The 22,154-nt window shown below is 42.9% G+C and overlaps 1 protein-coding gene across 17 annotated transcripts in view; it reads left to right on the top strand.

Moving 5' to 3' along the window:
- The first annotated feature begins 4,385 nt into the window (after window positions 1–4,385).
- The window catches only part of INPP4A (inositol polyphosphate-4-phosphatase type I A), a 114,299-nt gene continuing 96,530 nt past the window's right edge, over window positions 4,386–22,154 (top strand). For 5 of the 17 annotated variants that reach the window (XM_048961492.1, XM_048961472.1, XM_048961462.1 and 2 more), the window contains exon 1: window positions 4,387–4,492. The gene's annotated coding sequence lies outside the window, so the exon portion shown is untranslated. Of the gene's footprint in view, window positions 4,493–21,247; window positions 21,271–22,154 lie in introns of those variants that run through there. The other 12 variants (XM_048961500.1, XM_048961483.1, XM_048961532.1 and 9 more) reach the window with 6 other exon arrangements.

The raw sequence follows: 22,154 nt of genomic DNA, 5'->3' as shown, positions 1-22,154 counted from the left end.
CTCACTTCTTCCATTGGTTTCAGGTGGTGGCAGAGCCCAAGGGTGCTGGATGTTTCCAGGTTTCGCACTGCAGCTCAGGCAGTGTCAGGACATGCCTGTGTCATTACTATGTGTAATTCATCCCTTCATTTGTTCTCTTGATGGTCTGGTCCTGCAAATGCTTCTGCACTTGCATAGCTGTGAGCATGTAGTGCAGAATCATAGAATTGTTAAGATTGGAAAAGATCACTAAGATCATGTAATCTAGCCCCCCCCCCCCCCCCCCCCCACCATGAGAGCCACATCCACACAGTTCTGGAACACCTCCAGGGATGGTGACTGCACCACCTGCCTGGGCAGCCTGTGCCACTGCATCACCACTCTTTCTGAGAAGAAGTTCTTTCTAACATCCAACCTGACCCTCTTCTGATTCAGCTTGAGGTCATTCTCTTTCATCCTAACACTGTTACCCAGTAGAAGAGGCCAACCCCTACCTCACCACAACCTCCTTTCATGTCATTTTAGAGAGAAAGAAGAGGAGAGAGCCTCCACTTCTTCAGGCTGACATTCCCTTAACTGCTCCCCATAAGACTTGACTCTAGACCCCTCACAGCTTTGTTGCCCTTCTTTGAACATGCTCCAGGGCCTCAGTGTCTTTGTAGTGAGGGGCCCAAAACCAAACAGCACTTGAGATGCGGCCTCACCTGAGCTAAGAACAGGAGGACGATCACTTCCCTGCTCCTGCTGTCAGCACTGTTTCTGATACAAGCCAGGCTGTCGTTGGCCATCTTGGCCACCTGGGCACACTGCTAGCTCATGTTCAGCTGGCTGCAGTCACATAACGTGGTCTGGAAATTCTTCCACAATTCTTCCTAGTTGATATGAAGAGAAGAGCACACTGCTTAAACAGAACCTGTTTGATGAAGGCCCATGTGTATGTACTGACAAGCGAGAGAAAGGGACTGCTTTTCAAGAAGGATGCACTGAGTAACATTTACTGTTTAAGTTGCCCATCTTGAAAGGAAAGACAAGGGTTCTTAATAATCACTTAAAGTTTTTCTGCTTCTTAAGTGCATGTATTTGGGTTACGAAGACCTTCACTATTCACTGGTTGGCCGAAGAAACAAGCTGTATATTCTTTCTTCGCTTTTAAGTTTCTGGGGAGTAGCAGGTTGGATGGTGGAGTCTAAAGTTTTGAAATATACTTTAAAAAAAAAAAAACAACAAAACAGCTTTTTATATAGTGGTTTTATTTCAGAAGAAACCTGGAACAAAGTGCTGACACTTCCTGCTTATAAGAGGCACTGAGGGAAGTCATCTGCCAATTAGTCTGGCACAGAACACAGGTGGTAAGCAGTGTCTGTTGCGCCAGTATTTTGTTGGAAACTGAGAAATACAGAACTGCAGCAGCTTTATTGGCATGGTGGATTTCAGCAAGTGTTCATACTGCCTTAGCAGTTGATATGGGGTCATTTAGGATATGTATATCATATACCTGTATCAATCATTGTGTAAAACTTGATGTTATGGCAGTTTATTTTCCATCATAAACTGCAGTTGACAGAATAGTAGCCAGGAGCCTTAAGATCCTTTCTCCTTTTTTCTTCTTCCAAATGAGGCATCTTGAATTTCTGCTTTACCCATCCCTCTCGTGGTTTTGCCATGGATAGCTTTAGAAAAGTATTTAACAGGTATTTCTGTAAGTAGTGGATTCCGTGTGTTTGATTAGGCTGGGAGAAACTTCTGTAATCATAGAGGGTCTCTTTTTGGAGTGAACTGCTGTTTATTCTCAATATTTACAGTGGTTGGTTAATAATGCACTTAAACATCAAAGGAAGAAGGAATAACAAAATGAGCATTCTAATAGCCACTTAATGATGTTGATAGCAGGTGATATATTTCAAATTTTGGTATACTCAGTAGATGAGTAGACAAACATGAATTTATTTTCATGTCATGAGGCATTTTTTTTCCCTGCTGAAAGCTTTTGTGTGCATCATTGTTTGCATCTAGGAAGTAATGGGTGGCAGTGAAATGGAAGGGAATTATTAAAGATTTTTGGTAACTGAGGTAATAAGTGCATCTCTGTGACTTAGTACAAGATATCCAAAATGATTCTGCAGCATCACTACTATTATTTTAAAAGGAGCAAGGGAGAAAACAGAATGTAGAAATTGGTTTTTACAAGTTTTAACATAAATATGCTACTGCAAACTTTTATATTGTTGTTCTTCGTTATCATGATGAATGAGGAATATTATTTTTTCAGACAATCTGTGGCAGGAATTTGAGTTGTTTTGCCAGGGGAAGTTTTGTGGTCTTCCTTGTAAGTAAGTCACAGAGGTCTGATTTGGTGGATCCTGCTTGTCTCAGGCTTTTGGTTCTCCACCAGCTGTACTACTCTGTAATGGCTATAGCAGAATGGTTTCTGGAAACTTGGGTGGGAGGAAAACTCTTTCAGGCTGAGGAAGAGGAGGATATGTAGAGTGTGCTGATGGGATCACCAGTTGTCTAACATTTTGAATTGCTCAGTACAAACCCAGAAACTACATGAGGTCCATTTTCAGCAGAAATGGGATATCCCATGAAGTGTTCTTTCTCCTTATCAGTTAAGGTAAGAGAGTTTAACAGCCTTCATCTAAGTCAAATCTCCTGCTAGTTGGAATTTTTATGCTAAGGAGGGACACCTTTCTGTTAGGAAAGTGTATACTTATCGGAATTTGATTTCAGCTTCCACTTAGAGGAAAAGTTGGGGGCTGGCTCTGCAAGAGTGGTCAAGAGCTGCTTATATTTGCTTTCTGGGAATGTGTTTAAAACTAAAGGCGGAGTAACCTGGGTCTGTTCAGCCTTGGGAAAAAGAAGACTGAAGAGGGATTTGATTGATGTTTATAAATATGTAAAGGGAGGTGGGAGGCAAATGGATGAGACCAGGACCTTCTCTTGGGTGTGTAGCAATAGGACAAGGAGTAATGGCCTAAAACTTGAACATAGGAAGTTCTGTGCTAACATGTGGAAGAACTTCTTTATAGTAAGGGCAACGAGCAGTGGAACAGGTTGCCCAGAGAGGATACTTCTATGGATGTATTCAAGACCCATCTGAACTCCTACCTGTGTGACCTACTATAGCTGGGAGGGTTGGACTCAATGTTCTTTTGAGGTCCCTTCCAACCCCTGTGATTCTATAAATAAAATAACCGTATTTTTTGAGGAAATACATACATCTACTTCCTAAAATCTCGTGTTACGTCTGCTAGTTGTGTCACAAATTCATAATGTTCTCTCAAGCAGCAGATAAGCCCCTGATACTGGGTTTCTGGGTGACCTATATGTAGATAAAATCTTTCTTTATACACAATTGATTTTGCTTCTTAGGTCTGTCATGCTTTGTCAGTGTTGAGCTGGGATCTTGCATTCAATTCCTTTATGACCTTGGCACCCTTTTCAGAATTGCAGTATTTCAGTCTGCTGCTTGACCAGTGTTCCAAATACAATTTTTTTAGTCCTTTTTCTGGACATGTAACCCTGGGATTTGGCTTAAAAGAAACAAACAAAATCGGCTGTTCTAGGTCTTGTATGTGATGGCCTGGTCCTTTTGTTCACCATATTGCTGCCCTGTGTGTTGTTCACAAAATTAGCAGAGTTAACAGACGCTTTCAAATCTTTGAGGAAAATGCTCAACAGCCTTAAACTAACAGACCCAGGGCAATGATCTGGAAGTCTCCCTCCTCTGGCAATTAGGTTTTGAGGTTTCCTAATTAGGCATGGTTCATTAGTTTTTTTCTAAACTATGACCAAACATAAACCATATTAACATAAGTTAATAATCATGTATGTCTGACTAGGTGTTGAAAGTAAGGCCTCCTCTGTAAGATCTGTCTCCCGTTTTCATTGAATCACAGAATGTCCTGGGTTGAAAAGGACCACAATGATCATCTGGTTTCAACCCCCCTGCTATGTGCACGGTCGCCAACCGCCAGACCAGGCTGCCCAGAGCCTGGCCTTGAATGCCTCCAGGGATGGGGCATCCACAGCCTGCTTGGGCAACCTGTTCCAGTGCGTCACCACCCTCTGAGTGAAAAACAACACGCTGAAACTCGTGTCGCATAGCGATGGCAGCAGCCGTCCCTGTGCGGCTCACGCCGCAGCCATGTTGGCGGGGCTGCGCACACCGGAGCGCACCGGGCTGCCTGCCCCGTCACTGCGGTACCTGCGGGGAGAAGCCTAGGAGGGCTGCCTCTTGGTTCGCCATTCCTGTCCGTTGCGTGGGGCTGCAGCGACCCGCTTTATTTACTTGTTTGCGTCCTCGCTTACGCGTCCCTCCGCTCGACGATGACGAAGGAGGAGCGAGGGGGTGGGCAGAACACACGCCCCCGGCCGCCGCCCGCCTTCCCTCAGCGCGGAGCAGGGGCCCGCAGGGGGCCGGGCCGGCCGGAGGGGCGGAGCGGAGCGTGGCGGCCGCTCCCGGTGCCGTCACAGGCGGGCGCGGCGTACATAGTGCCGCGGGGCTGCGGAGGTGAGTGCGGGGCTGCGGGTATTCGGTCGGTTGGGGCGGTGGGGCTCCGTCGCAGCGCCCTGTTGCTGGATTGCGGGCCTGCGCTTTCCCGTGGCGGAGCAGCGTGTGAGCCGAGAGGCGGCGCGTCCCTGTGCTGACGGCTGCGGTGCGGGCCCGTACCGTGTGTGTTTCCTGCGGCAGCGCGGGCAGCGAACAGGGAAGCGCTGCCTGGGTTTTGAGCAGCAGCAGGAGAGGCTCTGGTGTGTTTGCTTGCCCTCAAACTGCAGAGCGAGGGAGATGAGCTTGCACAACCCTGTCGTCTTAGCAACAAGATGATCTGCTTCCCCTTGAGAAGCGACGGCATGCTAATGCTCATTTCAGAAGGTCTCGTTTTAAAAACTTACCGAGGTTGGTTTTCTTTTTTCTGCGTCTGAAGGTTTGATTCAGTGAGCTGCATCTAGGAACTTGAAGGGCCCTCGGGGAACCCGCTGTGTTTGTAATTCGTTCCCTTGTTTGTTGGACTCTTGATGCAGGTGTTAGGTGGGAGCATGGGGCAGGCACACATCCTTCTGGTGCAAATTTGGAGTTCAGTATTCTTAAGTTTAGCAGTCTGGCACTTGCCATCATTGCCGAATTTAGAAGCTCAGTGATCGAACCCTGCAGAAACTCTGCTTCTGTCCTGCTTGCTGTCAGCTGAGGCAGAAGGCATCGTCTCTCTTTTAAATGTTCCTTCAGCTTTGGCTAGAGTAAGGAGCTTGCCCCACTGGGGCTGTAGAGTTTTTGGTCTTAAGGTCTCAGATATGCTGAAGGTTGGATGTCATCCGCCATCTCCTAAACTCGTTCAAGTCCAGTGTGGCGGTACAAGTGCTGTGTTAAAGGGAAGAACTCATTTCTGAAGTGAAGAGACTGTTAAGGTGAATTCAGGCTTCTGTCATGTGCTTTGTTACAGGGAATTTTAATTATCTAACTGCTAGTACCTAAACATGAAGTTAGAATGTAAGAAGACCTTCTGAACTGCCTTTGTAGATTATTTTATTGGAAATCTTTCCCCATTTCTTTCCTGGGTGTTGCTTGGAGATGAAGCTTGAGTCCTCTACCTGCAGAGCGGCAGCAGATCAAGCACTGTAGTATGTCCCAGATCTCCGCTCCTTGCTTCTGCCTATTGCTTCCCTTCCTGTTTCTTTTCTGACAAACTGAATTTCCTCCCTATTGTTGGTTATCTACCTAAATCTTAAACAGACATCCTCTGCAGAAATGTTGTTGGAAAATCATAGAATCATAGAATGGCCTGGGTTGAAAAGGAACTCAAAGATCATCTAGTTTCAAACCCCCTGCCATAGGCAGGGTCACCAACCACTAGAGCAGGCTGCTCAGAGCCAAAATGCCTTTGGCCTTGGAAGAAGGAAGCTTTGGGTTGTGTGTATGTCATCCACATCTATCAGTTAGGTAGGCATAGCCTCAGATGTGTCACTCATACACATTGCTGTTTAAGTAAATATAGTAAGCTCTTTACCAGATTCTCCCAGCCTTCAGATACAGGAGAAGTTTCATTTCCTTTTTTCCACTGTGCTGCCACTTCTTGCTTTCCTTCCTTTGCTTCCAGTGATCATTTCCTCTGTGGAGTGCAAGATCATTTCCTTGCAGCAAGGAAACTGTCATCATGGATCAGATTGGCAAACCTGAACAACCGCTGAGGCAAAGCTGGTTGGGAGGGAAGCATGCCCTGAATGAAATGAGGAAAAGGGGCATTTGTAAATTGAAGAAGTGACTGAGATGGAGGGTGTGTGCTTGACTGCACAGCTGGGTGGTGAAGTTACAACTGGCTTTGGTGGTTTGTTCTGCGAGAGGTGTGCTTGAAAGAGCAGAATGCAAACTCCCAGTCCCTTACCTGGTGGCTGCTGCTGCTTTCCCAATTTCAAAAGCTGGAGTTAGCTGTGTTGCATCAACCAGCACAGGTGGGTGTTGTGCTTCTGCCAGGCCACCAGGCCAGCTGCTTCTCTCTCACAAAGGAAAGGGAGGTGCCAGCTCTGCTGACATTGGTTAGCACTTCTTGAAAACACTATGTAAAAGTTGCAGTGAAGTACGTTCGCTCAGGAAGGAGGCTGTTCCTGCTTGGTTGTACTTCCACCAAGCATGAATTTCTTAAATTAATTATATTTTTTCCTAATATGCAGCAAATAGTAAGTGTGGAAATCAAAGGACATACCATGGTACTAACTTTCCCCATTTCTTTCCTGGGTGTTGCTTGGAGATGAAGCTTTCAATACTAACTAAAACCACACTGATGAAATATGAGAAAGTAACATTGTTTTCCCTCTATCTTCAGACAACTTGAGGTCTTGATCTTAGAAGAAAGAGATTTTCTGTGTACCTTATGATGCATGACAAAGAATTTCTGTGCAGCTGAGGTTTGTGAACATGTGTTATTCAGGCTTTGTGTGCAATCAGCAGAATACACTGAGAAGAAAGACACTGGCATTCTTGAGTTGTTGCGTGTGGACCCAGCCCACTCACTCATGAGAATATGAGCTCTTCCATGGTGTATTTCTCTGGCAGGCCTGCATGGTGTTTGTGGCCTGCTGTTCTGTTGTGCTGACAGAGAAGTCTGTTGTATGTGAGCTGATGTTCCTTAAATGCAGCTCTGTTCTTCCCATTTGTTGCAGGCAGGACAGATTTTGTGGAGAGGATGACTGAGCACAGAGGAAAGGAGCACAGAGATAGAGGGGGAAAATAAAGGAGAAAGCAGAGAGGGTGTTACTGTAAATGTATAGGCATTACACATCTTTGGAAACAGCACACTTCACCTCGCTTCCTTGGGCTCTTTGTACGCAAGGTATGTTAACTGCAGTCTAGTAAGTTGCATAGGTTTCTACAAAAAATAACTGTGCTTATGAATGCATCTGGACACACACAGCCTTCTGTTTTTACAGGACAGAAAGGTCCATGCCAACTGTATGCTTGAGTAGCTGCTTCATCTGGCGGTGCCCTCCCATGTAACTGAGCTCTCTGTAACTTGCTTCTAGCTGCAAAAGCAAGTATAAGAAAATTAAATGTGCTTATAAAGAATTAGATGCTTGGAATCTCACCTTGGAATGAGTAGAACGAGTCTCTAAGGAAATTATGACCAGCAGTGGAGTTACAGAAGGGGCCAGATCTGCAGAGAATTTTTTCTTTCCCTCATTCTCTGCTGTTAAATTTGTTGTGCTAAGGGAAGCACAGTGCTTGCTTAATGCTAGCACTGTGTGTTGTGTCTTCCTCTGATTCTGCTTTGTGTTTATTTCAAGCATTAAACCTTTGAAGTCTATAGAAGAAGTTCCCAAGGACTGGTCCAACCTTTGAGAGTTATAATAAAGACTTCAGAGTGACGAAATGGCTTTATGGTATGTGTCTCAGAAATGCTTGGAGTCCCCTGTGTCCTTTTTCCAGTTCTTTTTCTACCCTTTCTCTATGATGACCAATATTAAGGGAATAGTTTTCCTTATTTACTAAGCCTCTAATTTCCCACTGTGTTCTTCAAAAAACAGCTTGTGGTGTTGGTTGCTTCTTTTTCAGTGTTGCTCACCATGATAGACTCCTGCAGAATAATTTTTGTCCTTACCTCCCTGGATTTCTCTGTGTATTTTGCTGCATTTTTCCTGGCAGTAGCAGTTCTTTTGATCCTGTAGCTACTTTCTACATTCACTAGGCTTGAAATTACTGCCTCCCACAGCAGAACAGGTGGACAGATGCTTGTGCCCAAGCTTTGACAACTGCAGTGCAAAGTTCAGTGGCTTAATTTAAACCACTGGGTTGACATTTCTGAAGAGTGCTCGCTTGATCTGGTCCATTGACTTAGCTTGGGAGGCAGTGGAGTTTAACAGCAGCATGGTTGTATCTTCAGTCACCAGAGCTTGCCAAGCTCTTTGTGCTATTTTTCTGATACTTTCACGTGACAAAGTGATAAGTATTAGTGCAGCGTTAACTCTGATAGCAGTTCTGAGAATGTACAGAATTTGCTTAAAATGCTGAGGGCTCATGAGCTTGTCTGCTGCTCAGTCATGTATTTCTAGGATCACTGATGAACTTGGTCCCTGAGATTTTCTGATGAACATTAGAAAAGAGCTCTGCTTAAACTCACAAAATGTGGATGGACTGTTTGTCATCATTTCTGGGTTTGGGTGAGGTTCTACAGTGAGAAAGGTGAGGGACTGAAGGAAGAAGACAACAAGCTTGTCTTCTGGTTGAAACCCTAATTCCTCCAGAGGCCGGGGACGCAACTCTGCCAACTCCCCACAGGTCCCATTTGGTACAGGGGAACTCTTTAAAAACTTTTGCTTTTGCCATTGATCAATTCTTTGGTCACTTGTTTTTTGGGTGCCTGATTGAAGAACTTTTTTCTTCCAGTTTTTTGGAATTGGTTAAGTCTTCCCAGCTGTTCCTCCATATATTCTATGAAAGGCTATTTATTTCCTAAGCTGAAGCCTGTATACTTCATGCTGGACAACTCAGGTATTTTATTCTTTCTGCCTAACAATACCAATCCTCCCTTGAAGTCTGTGTCCAATATTTTTCCCACTCCCCTAGCTGTCTTTTTTTTTTTTCCAGGTGAGCTTAGGCAGACCCTCTCAATTATTTTCCTTAAGCTCCTTGTCCCATCTCTTCGTCTGTCTCTACCTGTCAGTTCCCAACTCTTTATTGCAGTGATTCCTCCCAGCCAAGTCATTTCTTGCTTTATTTCTACCCCCAGACCTCAGTCCTGTTTTTTTTGCCACCTTTATGTTTTTAAGCCATCTTTGCCAGTACCTTCCCTTGCTTCTTTGGTCTAGCTGTTTTCTCTTGCTTTTGTATTTGATGTTTATCGCTTTTTCCCCTAGGCATGTCTTTAGAAATACAGGCTCTGGTCCTAACTGGCGTGGAATGATTACTAAAGGGAAATATTTTCTCAGTCCCTCAAGCTTGAGCTTATATCTGCCTCAGTCAACTGAGGAAATCAAATGCTCTTTTTTTTCTTTTTTTTTTTTCCTTTTGAAGAGGTGGGGGAACTGGGGGTGTGGATGAGGCATCTTTGGAGATCTCAGTTGTGAGTAAATCTCTACTGTTATCTGTGTTTACTTGGACTTTTTAAAGCAATAGGATAGGAAAGATTCCCAGCTTTTTTTCCCCTTAATTTATGCAAAACACGTTTTCCTGTTAGCCTTCATTCTTGGCAGCAGCTGAACTGTTTTAGCTGAAATTAATGAGTACTTTTTACAGATCAGCCGGAGGCGAATACTCACCATGAAAAAGTTCTGAGCACACACACTGGGGAAATGTAAACAACTGAAAAAAGCACTTTTGTGGGAAGTGGTGTGGAGCAGCCCTAGTTAGATGGTCCTGAGCCCAGTCACACCTTCCAGTCTCTCCTCTCCTTCTCAGTGCTAAGAAGTGCTTTACAAAGCAGGAACCTGTGTATCTCATCTATTGTTCAGTGACAAAACAACGTAATGTTGACATGCAGTGGCACATAAGAGGTTTTTAAACAAATATTTGCATAGTGATAGCATCTGAATGACTTGTCCTGAAAGAAATATGGAAAATTCTATGTAGCAAGGAACCGTTTTCAATGTAAACAAAGACTTTCCTGCTCTTCCACTTCTGGTATGCATGGTAGAAATGTGGAAGTGCATCTTTGCTTTGGCATATACCAAAGCTACTCCCCTGGTTTCTCCCCCTAGACAATGAAGTTTTCCCAAATAGTGATGAAGCATTTCCTGAGCGTTAACTCAAAATGTATGGCCACTTCCATATAGTTTGAGGAAACTTAAAGAAATACTTAAGAAAACTGATTGTATTCTGATGGGATCCTTTCTACAGTATGTTTTTATTGGCAAGAACAGGTCACTAAAAAAAAAAAAAAAGAAAAAATCCATATATTTTTTGTTTTGTTTTGTTTTCCTGTTGGTTTGACCCAGTCTATACTTCAGTAAAACTATCACTTTTTACAAAGTGTCAATGAGAACTTATTTCTGGTAGCTGATAGCTATTGTGACAGTGTCCAATACACAGGCTTTCAGTACTAAGTCTGGATTTACTGCTTGCCTTAGGCTAGATGTAGCTATGGAGCAAGCCATGCTAATCCTGCATCAGGTTCTCATGTAGCTTTCTATCTTTGTTTGCAACTTCTGCGTCATGATGTCTGAAATGTTCTGTACTTAATATATTAGTGGTAGATTACAGCTCTGTGTTCCCAAGAGGCTTCCTGGCTGAGAGCAAGCAATCTTTTATGACCAGAAGATTATATACTCTATAAAAAGACCGCACAACAAAATAAAGCCTATCAAGAAATCTGTATTAAACCTCCTATAGAGAGCAAATCTGCAGGGAGACTTTTGGATGTGTCTCTATTGAATTTTGAGAACATTTCAGATGAAATATCTAATTAGTATATTGAATGAATGTACCTATATAAATATTGAGCAGCTCTGTTGTATAGCATAAGCAGGCCTGTTAGAATGGAGAGATGTATGTCCAGGTGCTGTCAGAAAAAGGGAACTTCAGCGCCCTGCAGGCTTGAATGTGGAATGAGCAGTTGTATTGAAATCTGCTAGGTAAGGAGCATGCTGCTGAAATGGGGCTCTTAGGATGCAAATAAAGGCATTGGGAGTTATCAAATGTGGTTACTTCTCAGCAGCATAATGCTGCCCTGGGATGGAGGTGGAATGGAGGCTTCTGCTCTGCTGCACAAGCAGCTCTGCAGGTAGAATAGCTGCTGGGTACAGGGAGCCTTATAGAGCTGCCCTAGAAACACTGCTCCTCAGTCCTAGCGGGAAGCAGGCACACAGGGGGTAATTAGTGGGGAATGGATTGCAAGGCTTTGGCTGTGGCTCAGTGCTTTTTATAATGAGCTTCCTTTGCAGGAAGAGCAGCAAAAACTTCCAGTGCTTTGTTGTTAGGTAAATGTCTTGTCTCACACAGATGTTGCAGAGGCTAAAAATGTATGTGGCAATGGTATTGTCAACTTCGGGCATTTGGAAATCATATGAAGCACTCATATGAGAGACTGAATCACAGAATCACAGAATGGCCAGGGCTGGAAGGGACCTCAAAGATCATGAATCTCCAACCCCCTGCCACATGCAGGGCCACCAACCTCCACATTCAATACTAGACCAGGCTGCCCAGGTCCCCATCCAACCTGGCCTTGAACGCCTCCAGGACGGGGCATCCACAACCTCTCTGGGCAGCCTGTTCCAGCACCTCACCACTCTCTCTGTAAAGAATTTCCCCCTGACATCCAACCTAAATCTCCCCTCCCTCAACTTCAAACCATTTCCCCTTGTCCTGCAGCTATCAACCCTTTCAAAGAGTTGATTCCCCTCCCTTCTGTAGGCTCCCTTTAGGTATTGAAAGGCTGCAATGAGGTCACCCCACAGCCTTCTTTTCTCCAGGCTGAACAAGCCCAGCTCCCTCAGCCTGTCTTCATAGGGGAGGTGCTTCAGCCCCCTGATCATCTCTGTGGCTCTCCTCTGCACCCTCTCCAACAGCTCCCTGTCTTTTTTGTACTGGGGGCTCCAGACCTGGACACAGTATTCCAGATGTGACCTCACAAAAGCAGAACAGTGAGGGACAATCACCTCCCTATCCTTGCTGGTCACCCCTCTTTTTTGATGGAGCCCAGGATACCATTTGCCACAAGGGCACACTGCTGGCTAACGTTAAGCTTTTCATCTATCAAGACCCCCAGGTCCCTCTCCACAGGGCTGCTCTCAAGGACCGCTCCTTCCTGTCTGTATGGATGCCTGAGATTCCTCTGGCCCAACTGCAAAACTCTGCACTTTGCCATGTTGAACCTCATGAGGTTCACCCAGGTCCACCTTTCTAGCCTCTTGAGGTCCCTTTGAATGGCATCCCTTCCTTTTACGGTGTCGACCACACCTCTCAGCTTGGTGTTGTCAGCAAACTTGCTGAGGGTGCACTCGATTCTGTCATGGATGTCATTGATAAAGATGTTAAAGAGCACTCAAGACAGACCCTTCCACCTGGACATAGAGCCATTGATGACCACCCTCTGTCTGCGGCTTTTCAACCAGTTTCTTATCCATCTAGTGGTCTACCCATCAAATCCACATCCTTCCAATTTGGAGATAAGGATGTGGTGGAGGAATGTTGTGAATTGAATATTGTGAAAATTGTGTAAAGCAGTCAGTAGGACCGGTGATTCCTGATGGAGTAACTGTTGGAGGTTCTGTTTCTGGTTTTCTTTGAGGCCTTTTACAATGGTTATGAAGATAAGCAAACCCTACCTTTGTTTGGGTTACATCTGAACTTATGTATTCATGCGTGGCCATTGTCTTAGGGACTCATGGTGCAAAGTTACAGACAGGGTGCCATACGGACAGTGTCTTTATGTACTGTATTTACCTGAAACCTTAAGAAAGTGAGGAATTAGTAAAATACAAACCTGCCTGGCTTGCAATATGTTTGCTGCAGAGCAGTAGAAAGAAACTGGATAGTCTTTGAACTGGAGGTTTTGAGCCAGGTACTTTATGAGAAATGTTTCATGTGGGGCTTCTCCGATAGCTGGCATGGTAACCTTCCCTCCTGTCATAATAAAGGTGTTCCCAAAGGCTTGCCAATGTTCTGAGAGCACAGCATATCTTGGTGAGCTGCATCTGGGCTCTGCTACCGAGATTTGTAAATCAGTGTTTGCATATGGTTGGTCTGCCTTAAACTGTGGCATTTAAGGGTCAGAGGAGGTAAGAGGTAGTAAAAACCCACCTGTGTGTTTGCCCTATTTTTCTTTATTGTTCACTGGCTTGGCTGGGGAGCCCATGAGGGTGCGTGTCTCTAGGACAGATAATGTTGCGTGGCTCTGGAAGGAGCGGAGCTCTCAGTTCACCTATAGGATGTCAAGAACAAGGGGATAAAAGAGAAAATAAATTATATTCTCTTCAACTAGAAGGAAATGTGTTATCTTTTTTTGTAGTTATTTAATGACCTCTTTTTCTTGAGTACGCTGTGGTTAAGCTTACAGAGTAGGAGTGGACTAGAACTGAGGCTATCTGAAACAGTAGAACTGTGAAGGTGGAAAGAGATAAACCTGAACAGAAAACACAAGTTGAGAGGTGTGGGCTGTCTGGGGAAGTTTGGCAGGATTAGGAAAATGAAAGCCTGTATGTATGAGTTCTAGGAAGCAGACTTTAAAATGCCTTGAAATTAATTTGTGGGGAAGTCAGGGAAAATATAATGTATCTGTCATTATATTTGTGACGTGGTTGATGGAAAGAAGATAATGGAAGATTCTTTAGAATTATGATCATGTGTAGCTTGCACAATTGCAAGAAACTAAACATGAAAAAAGAAAGAAAAAAAAAAAAAGGAAAAAAGAAACCACAGAAGTGGATCTGTGAACTCTGAGGGAACTGTGGTAGAATTAGCAGTCAGAAAGTGAGAGCATGCAGAAGTCTAAAAACTGGGAGATTTATATTTCTCAAAAAGAAAATGAAAGGAGAAGCAGCCTTCCATGCAGTAAAATTTTTAAATGCTAGAATAATTCTTGCAACCTTCAATGCACTGAATTGGAAGGTCTATTGCAGAGGCACTGTAGGGTTTTTAAGTAATAAGAATTCGCTGTACTTTCAGCATCTGCCTCCTAAAATACAGCAGGGAAAAAAGAAAGCCCCAGAGAAAAACGTGAGCTTACCACATTTGCTTCAGCAGTTACCTAAATCAAAGAAAATGATTAATTGCAGTCAGTGTGTATAGAAAGAGCATAATACTTTGCAAAGCAATCCTAAAATATTCTGGTTTCTGTCTTTTGGTTTTAGTGGTGATGATTAATACCGATATAAAAACTTACTTATGGTTACCCAGGGGGCAAAGGGGAATATGTAAGTTGAATTAATTTCGAGAGAGGAGGAAAGATGATTTAAAAATAAAACCATGGTTGTTTAAGTGACAGTATCTTCACCATTCTGTTGGCACTAAGGGAGTTGCAAGTTCACCTATTGTTGGTAATCTGCAATTATGAGCTCATCTTTCCCATTTCCGACAGCTCCAGAATACGTAACAACGTCTCCTGTCTCTGTCCAGATGAAGAGCTTTTTTAATGACCAGATGCTCTGTGAGGTTGCTTTTTAAGGTAAAACTGTCTTGGCCACTCTTCTGTTGAAGCTGGAACTTTGTGCTACTAAAACGTTGGCTCATGGTCCTTTCTGTCAGATCGCTCCAAGTACCGCAGCATCTTGGATATAAAGGGGTTTTGTTTCCTACTGAATCCAAAGTGTTTTGTACTTGCCTGAGGATATTGTTTGCAGACAGGAATCAGTTGGTATAATGGTGCAGGATACATTCGTGCTTTCCTCTTCTGGTACACACAGTTGGAAGTAATCTGAGTGTAGGCCTGATTTCCTCCTAAATGGCATGTTGCATGGGGCTGAGAGCAGGTGCTCTGAACAAGGTGATGGGGAGGTGCTTGATGATTTCTGGGCTGAAGGAAATTAAGGCAGTGTTTTCTTTTTATAATTGAGGAAGCTCATTTTGTTGTTACTGTTTATGTGGCTTGGGGCATTCATTAGAATATACTCAAAATTTGGTGAGGATTCTGAGAAAGACTACGTGTGTGTGTTTATATAGGATGTACTTACAGTTACTAGAATACTGACGTGGCATGGGTGATGACCTGGCTCTTCTTGTGACAGCTCAGCTAAAGTCATTTGTCCTCCTCTGGCCCCAGATTTTATACTAAGAAACTGCCATGTTGAGTTTTGACTTGATATTCTGGCCCACTGGCCTCCAGGTGCTCAGAAAGTCATTGCTCAGAGCCCTCCTCTTCTGTCACATTCAAATTTGAAAGTGATATTTCTGTACTGATGCCGGTGCCTGACGTAGCATATATTGGATGCTAGATTCCTCTGTAACATTTGGGCTTTTGCACTAACAGGGGTGGAGGTGAGAGAAAGGGTTGGACCCAAGAGGAGAAGAGCCACTGGCAGTGACAGCCAGTGTGGAATTCCTTGAAATCATGCACATAATGAGCAAAATGCATAGGATGAGAAGAAGGGAGCAGTCCCCTTCTTGGAGAAACACGAGGGGCATGGAACTGGAGTGGGAGATGCGCATTATCTGCATGAAGATGACTTACTGAGGGCAGTGGATGATGAAAGCAGCATGCAATGCACTGGGAGGCAATGCTGTCATTCATCTGCATCATCTCAGGCTGACTGGCCTACTTTTCCTTTGGAAAGGATCTGCTAGTTGTGTTACAAACCTTCCTAGTGAAGGCGCAGCACTGTGCAGCAGCAGCAGTCCCTACCTGTTGGAGCTGGAGATTTTCTTTTCCATCTGCTTGAATCCAAAGCCTGGTGCTGACGGCAGCTCAACTGCCAGGCTTTAGCTGAATTTCCATATTCATTGCGTTAGACATTGGCTTTCAGACAGAAGTGGAGACAAGCTCTCTACTAAAGAGTCACAGAAAATCTGCTGCTGTCTGCACTGTCACTTTGCTGATACCACAGCTTTTAATACGGCACTGTCAACTAACTTTGTACCCTGCTTTCATTTCTTGGTGCCAGAGAAATGCTTGAAGTGGTGTGGCTTTGCTCCTGCTGTTGGATGACTGAATTCAGGCAAAGCTGAAATGAAGGAGGAAGAGGAGGGGTTGCGATGACATTGTTGCAGTTTGGAAACACGTTTACATAGTTATCACTTAAAGGTGTGATGTATCAAAATCTATTGTCTGTATTTTTAATGTAACTCTCGTTTTTAAAACTTGTTAATATATTTTGGAGTTAGAAAATGCATGCAGCATATGAAACAGCGTTGCACAAAGTTCCTATTTAAAGCCAGAGCTTTGACCACTCTGGAACAGGATATTTGCTTAATCATACTCTGTTGGATCTTAACTTCTGCTTTTCCAACCCCTCTTTTTTCACCCACAGTTCACATGGTTGGCTGGTTATATGTTTGTTGGATGCATCAGCATGAAATTTTGCAGATGGCCACCAGCCTTAATACATGCGAAGCTGTGATCACAGTTTTCTAAACAGTGCCAGAGATGCTGAGTTATGTTTTCAGTATTGCCAAATCGCTTTAATCGGTCTTGACTGAAAAATGATGGCAGAAATCCCGGATTAGTAATGGTGCTTCAGTGAATCATTAGCAGTAGTTGGTGAGATCGGACTTTATGAAATGCTTCTCACAAAACGGGGATCATGCAGGACAGAGGAGGAGCTGCTGTGGTGTAGTTGAGATAGAGCCATTTTTGGCAGAAAACTTTGATGCCAAACTGAAATAAAAATGGCCATCTGGATAAAATAAATAAATCAAAATGAGGCGCTGGCAGAGCTGCCCAGGATGGGTGTCCCATCCCTGGAGGTGCTCAAGGCCAGGTTGGATGGAGCTCTGGGCAGCCTGAGCTGGTGGGGGGCAGAGGTTGGGGCTGGGTGGGCTGTGAGGTCCCCTCCAACCTGGCTGCTTTTAGGCTGACGAGAATTGTCCATTGCAGAAGGATTTTGTGCCAGCATCACCAATGCAAACCAGGTCTCTCCATTTGCTCCATTTGAGTCCTATAATGTTGAATGTCTTTTTTTTTTTTCTTCTTTTTAAGCTTTGAATTTCTGAAGGGTTGTGTTTTGACAGCTCTAAGGAACTAAGTCTTAAACAAAAAGCTTATAAAGTTTGAGCAATAGCAGCATATTTTCCTTCACGCTGCAGGTCTTGAACTGGAAGGCCTATTTTTAATGGAAAAAAGACACCTACAGAGAAAAAAGGCTCTTTGTTTAGATTACCTTGGTTTCATACAAACATTAAAAAGATCGTTCATTTTCTAAGCTCCTGTCCAAAAGCATTTCTTAAATGTACAAGCTTAACTGAGCGAAGTGATTAAATGCTTTTCTGGTATTCAGACTAAGAGCTCTGCTTGAAGAACATGAAGCACTTGTCTTCTACTTGGATTGAATGCTTCTACTTTTAAAGCAGTCTATTTCTGCTTAAATAAGAAACAGGAAAGAGCAATAGCCTACGTTTAAGTCTACTTGAAAACATTTATTTGAAGAAAATGCTGTGTGTTTTACTGAACTTTTGTTCAAGACATAGGAGAAATGATATAATATTTTACTTTTGGTGGCATTGATGCATTGCTTATTTTTCTCCTTATGTTTTGTCAGGGAATTTAGAATTGTGATCACTTTCATAAATGCAGACCTCCATATTCTAGGATTCTGTTTAACATTTCACTCTTCTGATTGCTAATGGTCCTACAATTAGAAACAAAATTGTACGCTTATGTGCCAGAATTTCTATATCTGTAACTATGCTACCATTTACCTTCCAAGTAAAGTTATGCTCCAGATTTTGGATCCTGGTTTAAGCTATCATTCTCACAGATATTTCTAGAAATTTCTTGAATATTTGTTTTTCAGTGCCTCTGGTTTCAGATTTTCTTTTACTTTAAAGTTAGAGAAAACAAAATATTCAAGGAAGGCAGTTTCTGGAGTTTATATAAAAACACATTTTAGCAACACATGTTTGAGCTTGGGTTGTTTTCTTGATGAAGGAAAAGCAAAGCAGTTCAGTCCAAGCAGTGGGTCACAACATCTCTTAGCTGGTCATGTTGATTTCTCCCAAGTGATTATAGATTCCGGAGAAGAAGGGAATAAATCTATTCTCATACTCAATTAATAGATGTCAGTGTCTATTGCATGCAATGAAGTAAAGCAAGCACACATTCTGTACTCTTGACTTTGAGACAGTTCTGTATTTTTGTGTGTTTTTCTTTTGTTATTTTGTAAAAACTGGACTTTTTCACATGCTATATTTGTTGAGATCATTTTCTGTTTGTTTTTGTTTCTTTTTTTTTTTCCCCTAGATAATTCTAGATGTAATGAAGTGCATTGCAGTAGGGTTACTAGAGTTTTGTTTGTTTTGTGGTGGATTTTTTTTTTTTTTCCCCCAACTTTCTTTTGCTTTTGTCTTCCCTCCCTTTTTCGGTAAAGAAAACAAATCCCGCAAAACCCATTTGATATTTTTGGGTTTTCATGTCTATTTTTGACTGCTTGCATCGTAGGAGGAAAAATGTGACACAGCTCATAGCAGTGTGACACACAAAGCTCAGTGCTTTTGGTGACTGGTGAGAGTTTTAGTCTTTTTAGAACATCCCAATGATAAATGTAAGCAGAAGCATCGCAGTAGTTCTTTGGGCTTTGGAGTGATGTGGTGGATTGACTTGTACAAGTTATCACCATCTCTCCTTTGCTGTCTCTGGGTTTGTCTGAAGCAGCTGCTGTTGGAGGGATGTGTGGGTAGAACCATACCTCTGGCAGTGCAGAAGGGCATTCATCAGCCTCGTAAAGAAAGCTCCCTGGTACTGGGCTCAGCACTTGCCTTGCTCCTCATTTGGGCTTGTGTTGCGGATAGGCTGAGGGTCTCCTGGCTTGTTATGCCAAGTGTTTTTAGTCAGCTCTCTTTGTGGCAGTTGAATGAAACTGGGGTCCTGAATTTGAAATGTATGTTTTTAATGTAAATTTGAGTTTACACAGGGATATGAGGTATGTGGCACTTACTGATTATTACAGTACAATCATTAGTGGCCCTGCTTTAGAAAAAGTGTTTTGGTTTCTCCCTTGCAATGTGCATGCAAGCTTTAATACAGAGGAACGTCTCACTACATGAAGAATTTAAATCGACTACCATAAGGGAGGTAATTCATGACAGTAAATCATGATCATCTTTTTGCTGATCAAAATTGTAGCTGTCCTTGAAATTGGGTTTTAATTTCAGTGACTCCAAAAACAATCGATAGCTGTGTCATGCACAGTGTGGAGTTCTCCAAAATCAACGAGAAAGCTGATTAAAATATTATAGCTTTTCTTTTGATTTGTTGACTACTTATCTCTTTTAACTTAACCTGATGATGGCAGATTTGCTTGTAAGAGTTCTAGGTACACAGCATTATTTTTTTGCTATGGCTACAAAGACAGCAAATATATGAGACATCAGTAGATGGGGTTTTGTTCAGAAATAGTTGTATACACATCTCTGAGGCACATTTATAAATATGTGAACTTGCACATCCATGTGAGTTGTGCATGTGCACAAACTCCTAGATTTGGCGTTATGGCTGAACAGAGCGCATATTTGGGTGCACAGACACCCAAATGGACAACAGACCAGAAACTGTGGGTAAAAGAAGATAAGGTGATGTTATTTTTTTTCCAATATTTTTCTAAGCGTTTATTTTTTAAAGAAGAATTTCAGGCCCTCTTTTGTTGCCGGAGCTTAAATAGTTCACAGTGTGTGCAAAGAATTAATGATCGTAAGCACATGGAGGATGAAGAATACACAAAAACACACTTCATCTTTGCTTAAAATGTCTGCCAACTCTCAAGCTCAGGAGTCTTTCATCTTAGCCCTTCTTGTCGTTACAGACTGCTAATGCTGTCCGCTAAATTGGTCACACCAGACTTTTTACAACCTGGATATTTTCCTCTATGGTCTGCTTTGTCTCTTCCTCTGACATCAGTGGGTTCTGGATCAAACTTTTATTTCGCAGCGATTGGAGACGAAAAAGCATCTCTAAAGGTTTGTGATAGGGGAAAATGCAAGCAACGCAGGAAGAAGTACTGTTGTTTACAACAGCCTCCTAATTTTGTCTTTGTAGCAATTGTTACATTTGTTGCAACTGACTTCCTACCGCGGTTTGTACTGCTTGTGGTTGTTACAGGCAATTAAACCTGAAAGTCTGGTGATCTCCAGTAGCGACAGGTGAGACAGATGTTGGCTGTTGTAAAGTTCACCTTCTCACTTTATTAAGCCACAATCCTGTAGCTTTGCATTTCTAGCTGTAAAACCAGACTCTCTATGAAAATACGTAGTAAATGTCTGACTCTTGGAGTTTTGATTTAGACCTCTGCAGCTCTGAATGTTGCAAAATCATTCCATTCACGTACCTTCATTTTAAGTAGCGTGTGGTATTGTATTGCAGGATTTATAATTTACTTGAATTCCTCATCTGGACAGACTTCTGTGTAATAGCTGCTCTTGCAAGGGTAGAACTTTATAAAGTAAAACAGGTTGAGGAGAAGTGAAATGATTTGTAAGTGATCATATGAGCAGACAGAGAAGAGGTTGTTCACAATTATAAAAATTAATGTATTTCTTCTTATGATTGACATAAAACTAAAAATCATGCTGGTAAATTACTGAAAATAATTTTTAACAGTGCTGTTCTTTTCTCCTGCAGAGAAGTTTGAAACAGCAAGCAAACATTAGGCACAATAACAAGTAATATATAGGGAAAAATAATGCTGGAACTTGTAGCTCTTTGCTATTAGATGGGGGAATAAAAGTAACTTATTTAATACCAAAAGAGCATCTTATTCAAGTTCGTCAACAAGGTCTGAAGAGTGTAGCTCTTGTGGCTGAGATCTGGGATGTCTGCATATAGCTCTGCTGGGGAATAGAAATCCCCTGCTTCAGCATCAGCATCTCCTTTCTGCTCACAGACCTTTGGACCTGAAAAACCTTTCATTGGAAGAGAAAATATAGGAGTGGTAGTTAAGCACAGTGGGTACGGTTTAGAGGTTTTCAGGTAACTGTTGGAAACCAGCTGAAACAGGATGTGCTTGTTTGCCCAACATTGCTGTTTGTGCTGAGGATGTCTGTGCCCTCCTGTTCGTTTGGGCCACGACCCAGTTGTCTGCACCCTGCGCGGCCCTGTACCTGCTGAGGGGAGGAGGGAAGGGCTGACTCATGTCTTTCCTGCAGGTTTTACAGGTGTAACCAGCACCAGTTGGGTGTAGGCCTCTGCAGGTAGCCGTGTTAGGAAGACTTGCAGCAAAGAGGTGAGAAACTGTATGGTGTGTCTGTGGCTGTGAGTTCTTTGTGAGGTGAAGGGTTGTAGGGATGATGGGCACAAGCTGGCAGCAAGCTGGGCTGTAGAACACTGACAGATGTCAGCTGGGATGGCTGTCTGTAGCCAGAGGAACCCAAGGCCTCTGTGAAGTTGAATATTCTTTTCCTTCTTAAGCCACTAAGATATTTAAAGTCATTTTGCTGTATTAAGCATGAAGCAATGAAATAGCTGCTGAAGAGAATTTGTTAAGTAGTATACATTTGATAGTAGAGGTTCGTGGGTTTTGTGGTCACTTTTTTTCTTACATCTGGTGGAAAAAAACACGAGAAAATTGATCACAGACTGCTGGGTTGCTAATCTCATTTTTGTGTGCCTTGTCTCCCCACGGATTCTCTTGCATTCTTTTTATTCCTTACTAAAAGCAGTATTTCAGCCGTATACAAGTGAAGTGGTTCAGAGCTGTGTGTGTTTATTGATCAGTGCTTCCTCTCTGTTTTCTGATGGGTATGTCTTTGCAGGAGACTTAAGACACTTCTGATTGATGCTGCTTATTGGATTTCTCTTCTTTGTCTGACAGTTGTGCTCTGAGATCCCCAGGCACAAAACTCTGCCTTGGGAAATTGAATTCTTCCCGTGTTTCACACAACCTTAGATATAGAGAACAACTTAATGTTAAGTGTTGGTTCTTTTTCTGTGCTGGGGGACTTCACTGCCATCAGTGAAGTCACTTGCAGAATAAGAAATTACTGACTGGAGTCAGTGTTTTAAATAGCTTCCCTTAAAGAAATTACCTACGACCATAAGGAAAAAGAGTTTATCCTTGAGCATTTTTTCAGTGTAACTGAAAGGAAGTACTAGGGGGAGTTGGCTTTG

This window comes from Lagopus muta, chromosome 1 (genome assembly GCF_023343835.1).
Source record: "Lagopus muta isolate bLagMut1 chromosome 1, bLagMut1 primary, whole genome shotgun sequence".
In the NCBI taxonomy this organism is placed as follows: domain Eukaryota; kingdom Metazoa; phylum Chordata; class Aves; order Galliformes; family Phasianidae; genus Lagopus; species Lagopus muta.
This window is presented reverse-complemented; position numbering and strand designations above follow the sequence as displayed.